Here is a 7,598-nt window from a genome sequence, read left to right on the forward strand (position 1 = left end):
GAACAACCTAATTTATTCATGTCATAAGATTACCAATAATCTATTTATTAGAAACCCGAAGCAAGGATCAAATGATACGAAAAAAAAACTAAACTATCAAAGCTATAAACACTTACATTCTTAACCTTTTAAGAGTGTGCTTGATGTTGAAGAAGATGATGATGTTGATGCTAGACTTTCAAAGGAAAATCCTCAAACGGAAGATACCCCGAGCCTCCAACACACACCGAACTTTGTTAGGGAGCTTGAACACGAATAATCGAGACCCGAACCTCCTTTCTTGACTTTCGGCCGAACCCAAAAACAAGAGAGAAAGAGAATAGTGTGTCTTACTTGAAAGTGTGTACCTATCTTTTTAAATGAGATCATATCTCTTTAAAGTCCATGGTTAGATTTTAGTCAAGTAAACCACACTCAACCTCTATCCATTCTTTACCAACTTTGACCAAAACTTTGGGGTGTGGGGCCCACCCAAAACCGGCCCCAAAATATATTTATTTATTTATTTTTTTTTTTATTTTATACTTTATAAAATATATAAACACCCCATCTTTTATAAACCATTTTATAAAAGAACACATAGTTAAATAATCATTCCAATAATAATTATTTGAATAAATAAATTAACCAATTAATTTATTCAACACTTTCAAGTAAGTATTCAGAAACCCGATTTTCTGAATGTGTCGTGTTCTGTATTTGTCTTATAGATCTTATCTTAACAAATACATAATTGGTGTGTGTCTAACTCGTTATTGGGTATGACCCGACTTGGATCAAACACGGCTAGCCACATTAACCTAATTATGTGTCTCGGGCATACGGTATTCCAACAATCTCCCACTTGCACGAGACTCATAGGAAGTTAATGCTAATGGTGAATACCACCTAACAACAGGTCACCACCCCTAGTGTGTTTGACTAAGTGCCATTCAATAACATCATCCCCTTCAAGTCCATACTTGATATGATATAGGTAAGTCTTATCATTACATCCCTTTGTTACTAGATGTCCTGTCAAATCGAAGAGACACAGAGTGATCATTCTCTCAATGATTCAACTTAACAGGCCTTAGACATCTAAACTCTCAACACATAAGAGGAACAAATCCCATCTTGACTGCATACATCCTCGTTGACATCTCATATGATATCTGAGCTCTTTCTTACACGTCATCGTGTTACCGAAATAACAAAGAAGAGAGTCAAGTTATCAGACTTGATGGAAAAACCAGATCCAATATGCATCTCAGGTCAAAGGACACAATGATACTCGCCTTTACTCAAGGATTACTTATGATCAGTTGCACTAACTCCATGCAGTGATCCTTGAGAGCGGATCATGTCCAATATTTGTATCCCACAAATATCTATGTGTTGGAATACCGTATGCCCGAGACACATAATTAGGTTAATGTGGCTAGTTGTGTTTGATCCAAGTCGGGTCATACCCAATAACGAGTTAGACACACACCAATTATGTATTTGTTAAGATAAGATCTATGAGACAAATACAGAACACGATACATTCAGAAAATCGGGTTTCTGAATACTTACTTGAAAGTGTTAAATAAATTAATTGGTTAATTTATTTATTCAAATAATTATTATTGGAATGATTATTTAACTATTTGTTCTTTTATAAAATGGTTTATAAAAGATGGGGTGTTTATATATTTTATAAAGTATAAAATAAATAAAAAAAAATAAATATATATATTTGGGGCCGGTTTAGGGTGGGCCCCACACCCTAATGTTATGGTCAAGTTTTGTCATGGATTTGGTGGATGTTGAGTATTTCTTACTTGACTTAAAAACCTAACACCATGATATGATTTGATTTGAAGATATTTATATATCAAGACACTTTCAAGATAAATAAGAAGAACAACTCTTTCTTTCTTTCTTGGTTTTTGATTTTCGGCCAAGATCATAAGGAAGAGGCTCGGGTCTCGATTACTCGTGTTCAAGCTCCCTAACAAAGTTCGGTGTGTGTTGGAGGCTCGGGGTATCTTCCGTTTGAGGATTTTCCCTTTGAAAGTCTAGCATCAACATCATCATCTTCTTCAACATCAACTACACTCTTAAAAGGTTAAGAATGTAAGTGTTTATAGCTTTGATAGTTTAGTTTTTCCGTATCATTTGATCCTTGCTTCGGGTTTCTAATAAATAGATTATTGGTAATCTTATGACATTAATAAACTAGGTTGTTCATGAACACATCTTATATAAACTTGTAATATATACATATATAAACACATGGATACATATGTTTAGTTTGTAAATATCACGCTTCCGCCATTTTAATGACTAGTTAAATGGTTAACTAAGTTTATAAATTCCATAGAAACCCAACAAATGGCATCAAGAGCCGGGATACGGAAAACTAAGCTTCGGGTTTTCGGTTTTATATTTTCCCTTGAAAGATTTTATACAAAAATAAACATGCATGATTTTTTGTATTTAATCTTGTTATATTTTTTGGCTTTGTTAAAAAAAATAAAAATAAAACCGAGTGAAATGGGCCGAAGCCCATTTTGGATGAATGGGCCGAAGCCCATAAGACCTTTCATTGGGCCGAAGCCCATGTGTTTTGGACATGTGGGCCGAAGCCCATAATCAAGTTATTGGGTCAAGCCCAAATGGGTTGGGCTAGGCCCGATAAGGTCGAGGGTTTTTGAAACGGGATCCTAAAACATAACGGGTTATGTTTAATATTTATTAAAACTAGACCGAGCCTAGACCAAAATGGATGTTTGTTTGTGGTTGATAATTGTAATTAATTATTCAAGTTTCGGTTTGTAATAATTAATTAGGGGCAGTTTTGTAATTATTTATTCATATGGGTATGTAATAAATAGATTGTTTGTAATATTTTATTTTATAGAAAAATGTATTAGGACATTTGTTTTGTAAAATTAAAGAAGATTGCAAAATTGAAAGTTTGGGCCTTATTGGGCCGGGTATGGTGATAATGGGTCTCACAAGCCCATTAAGGGGATTCAAGCCCAAAAGGACCTAAGCCCACCTATTGAGCCCAAATGGAAGCTTATGGAAGCTAAGGCCCAAGTTCAAGCCCAATGGATCACAACGGGGTTGAAGAAGATGCTCGAAGCATTTGGATGCGGGATCGAGTGGGAGCTACAACATCCATGTGTCATGTGTCCCTTAGGATCGGACCTAAGACACACACTTGTTTCGGCTAACAAGTGTGGTCTAACTTAGTGGCTCGTGTCTAGTATAATTGTGTATGCTTGTTAATTGATTGTTTGATTATGTGGTTGCTAGATATTAGGATATCAACTTCGTCACATAGAATTAATTAACAAAGCATAAAACGGGTTCTAATAATTATCGGTAATTACGTGACACATAGTTTAATAAAATGGATTTATTAACTAGCCGTCTCACGCCCATAATAAAATGGTTTTATTATAAATTAGAATATTGAAAATGGTTTCAAAATTATCATGTTACTAAATGCATGTTAGAACATGATTTAAAGTTTTACAACTAGAATTATTAAAACTAAAAAAAATCCCTTTTAAAATTAAGGATAATAAGTTAAACACCATCCTTTTTGTATAACGCTTAACATATTAGTAAGCTCTTAGTGGGAAAAAGATCACCTAACCGCGTAGAGTAAATTAATATGTTGAGGTAATATTGGCATATAAATGGGAAAAAGGTCACCTAACCGTTTGTATGTTGATATTACAAGTTGATACAAGTAGGACGACTTAAATTAGAACCATGTGAAGAGGGTCACCCAAGCATGGGGTCTAATAGGTGTTGATGGGATAAACATGCCGACACGAAATATGATTTCGAACCGGTCCTATAAACTCTAGAAGTTGCAAAAGGGTTTGCAATTGTTATGAATAACTACCTTGATAAACCGACAATGGGAAAAAGGTCACCTAACCGGAGTCGGGTTTATCGTTGGATTCTAGATTTTAATTATTAATTATATTTGGCATATATAAAAGGGTATTAATAATTAAAAAGGTAAAACACTAAAATGAACTTAATTAAAATTCTGCAGATGGCCGCACACGTCGACGACAACATAGTCCCTAACGTCCAAAATGTATCTCTCCGATCTATTCTCGCTAAAGACCGTCTTAACCACAATAACTTTTCGGATTGGTTCCGAAATTTAAGGATTGTTCTAAAACAAGAAAAATTATATCATGTTTTGGAAACACCTATCCCCAACGAACCGGAAGAGGGAAGTGAGGTCGAATATATGAATTGGGTCCAACACACGGAAGATTCCATTCAAGTGTCATGCCTCATGTTGGCGACTATGGTTCCCGAAATCCAAAAGGATTTCGAAAACCATAATGCGTACGACATGATTACTCAACTTAAGGAAATGTTCCTTAAGCAATCAAGAGTTGAAAGGTTCGAAACGGTTCGAGCCTTGCATGCATGTAGAATGGATGATAATCAACCAGTTTCAACTTATGTACTTAAGATGAAAAGTTACATTGATCGCCTCGCCAAGCTCAATTGTCCCATCTCAAAAGAGTTAGCAACGGATTTGATCCTTAACTCCCTGTCGAAAAGGTTCGACACTTTCGTGTTAAATTATAACATGAATGGGTGGGACAAAAACATTGGAGAACTTCACTCAATCCTTAAAACAGCCGAGGCGAGCATGGGTAAAAGGGTTTTACCCGTGTTTGCGATCAATGAAGGTAAATCCAAGAATCGATCTCAACCCAATTCTAAGGCTAAGGTAGCAAAAAGAAAGGGTCCTCCTGTGCATCTTAAGGGTAAGGGCAAATCACCGGTTATGGCAAAGAAACAAAAGGTTGTGGAACCGAGGGGTCATAAGGATGATCCTTGTTTTGGTTGTGGGGAGACCGGACATTGGAAACGCAATTGCCCGGTTTACCTAAAAGAGCTAAGAGACAAGAGGAATGCGGGGCATGCCTCGGGTAATGTCTTTATGATTAATATTGAGCTAAATCTTATTTCTTCTAACACATGGGTATTGGATACCGGATGTGGAACTCATATTTGCAATTGGTTGCAGGGGTTCAAAAGGAATGAAGACTTAAAGAAGGGCGAAGTGAGTCTTTTCATGGGCAACGGTGCAAGGGTGCACGTGGTCGCTAGAGGAGATTTCACTTTATCGCTTCCAAGTGGTTTGGAAGTTGTTTTGAGAAATGTTTTGTATGCTCCTAGTTTGACTAGGAACATTATTTCCGTGCACCTTCTTAGACAATGTAACTTTGACTTTAAATTTGTAAAATCAGAAATGCATGTATCATCTAATGGTATCTTTTATTTTAAAGCTGTACCAAACAACGGTATTTATGAATTGGTTCATGACAATACCTCAAATAGCTCATTATATCAAACTTCCACTAAAAGACTCAAAAAGGATTTGAGTGATTCCTACATTTGGCATTGTCGTCTTGGACACATAAACAAGAATCGTGTAAATACTCTCCAAAAGAATGGTCTTTTGAAAACAAATGAGTTAGGTTCGTTTGATGAGTGTGAATCTTGTATTCAAGGCAAGATGACCAAAGAACCTTTTAAAGGTACAAATGAAAGGGCTAAGGACTTGTTAGGTATCATACATACGGATGTATGCGGACCTCTCAAGCCCACTAGTAGGAATAGTGAAAGGTACTTCATTACCTTTACCGACGATTTTAGTCGATATGGGTATGTGTATCTAATGAAACACAAACATGAAGCCTTTGAAATGTTCAAGGAATTTCAAAATGAAGTACAAAATCAGCTCGACCGAACAATCAAGGTACTCCGCTCCGATAGAGGAGGCGAATACCTAAGTGATGCTTTTCAATGTCATCTTAGAGATTGTGGAATTATTTCACAGTTCACTCCTCCTGGAACTCCTCAACATAACGGAGTATCCGAGAGGAGGAATAGAACACTGTTGGACATGGTTCGATCAATGATGGCACGAAGCTCACTACCGCCATCATTTTGGGGATATGCGCTACTTACAGTGGCTCGTATTTTGAATATGGCCCCGACCAAAAAGGTGGATCGAATACCCTATGAAGTGTGGCATGGAAAGGTTCCATCCTTTTCATATTTAAGGGTATGGGGATGCATAGTTTATGTTAAACGTGACACCCCAAATAAGCTTGAGGCTCGATCCATCAGGTGTATCTTCATAGGATACCCAAAGGATGATATAGGATATATATTCTATGATCCTAGTGAACAAAAGGTGTTTGTTTCACGCAAAGGATACTTCTTAGAAACTAAGTTCCTTATGGAAGGACCTAGTGAAAAGAGAGTGGAACTTGAAGAGGTTCAAGAATCACTGGATGATACACAGTTGGTCGATACTAGTTTTCAACACGAGGATGTTGAAGGTGATCAAATGATTGATCATACACACGTTGCTCGCAGATCTAGTAGGATTAGTCGACCTCCCAAGAAATATGGATTTCTCGTGGATGATTGCTACTTGGTCGATTCGGATGAACCGATCTCCTACAAAGATGCTATGTCACAACCTGATTGTGACAAGTGGCTTGAAGCCATGAGCGCCGAGATGCAATCCATGCACGATAACCAAGTTTGGGAATTGGTTGATCGTCCACTTAACTCCAAACTGGTTGGATGTAAGTGGGTCTTCAAGAAGAAGACCGATATGCATGGAAATCTAGATACTTACAAAGCACGACTTGTAGCAAAAGGTTTCACACAAACTCAAGGGATTGATTATGATGAAACCTTCTCGCCGGTCGCGATGCTTAAGTCGATCAGGATATTATTTGCCATTGCAGCTCATTTTGATTATGAGATATGGCAGATGGATGTCAAGACCGCTTTTCTTAATGGATATCTTGAGGAAGATGTCCATATGGTTCAGCCTGAAGGTTTTGTCGATCCATCTAATCCTGACAAAGTATGTAAGTTAAGGAAATCAATCTACGGGTTGAAACAAGCATCACGGATGTGGAATCATCGTTTTAATGAAGAAATCAAAGCGTTTGGTTTCGTCCAAAACGGTGATGAGGCGTGTGTGTATAAATGGGCTAGTGGGAGTATAATCATGTTCCTTGTTTTGTATGTCGATGATATACTTTTATTTGGAAATGATATACCAAGTATGGAAAACGTTAAAGCGTGGTTAAGTAGTCGTTTCTCAATTAAGGATCTTGGAGAAGCGACATATATCTTGGGAATAAAGGTCTATAGGGATAGACAAAGGAAATTGATCGGACTCAATCAAAGTGCGTACATTGATAAAATCCTGAAAAGGTTCAGGATGGAAAACTCTAAGAAAGGATTGGTACCTATTCCAAGAGGAACCGTGTTAAGCTCATCCCAAAGTCCTAGCTCTAAGGAAGAGCAGGATAGGATGAAGCATGTTCCTTATGCTTCGGCAGTAGGATCTATTATGTATGCAATGATGTGCACTAGACCGGACGTCTCGTATGCTTTAAGCATAACGAGTAGATATCAGCACAACCCAGGTGACAGTCATTGGATGGCTGTCAAGAATATATTAAAATACCTTAGAAGGACTAAGGATATGTTTTTAATATATGGGTCTGGTGAGGAGGAACTCGTCGTAAAGGGTTACGTGGATGCGA

The sequence above is a fragment of the Bidens hawaiensis genome, unplaced genomic scaffold (genome assembly GCF_021521415.1).
Source record: "Bidens hawaiensis isolate Kalapana, Puna unplaced genomic scaffold, B.hawaiensis_p1.1 tig00002181_1, whole genome shotgun sequence".
In the NCBI taxonomy this organism is placed as follows: Eukaryota; Viridiplantae; Streptophyta; class Magnoliopsida; order Asterales; family Asteraceae; genus Bidens; species Bidens hawaiensis.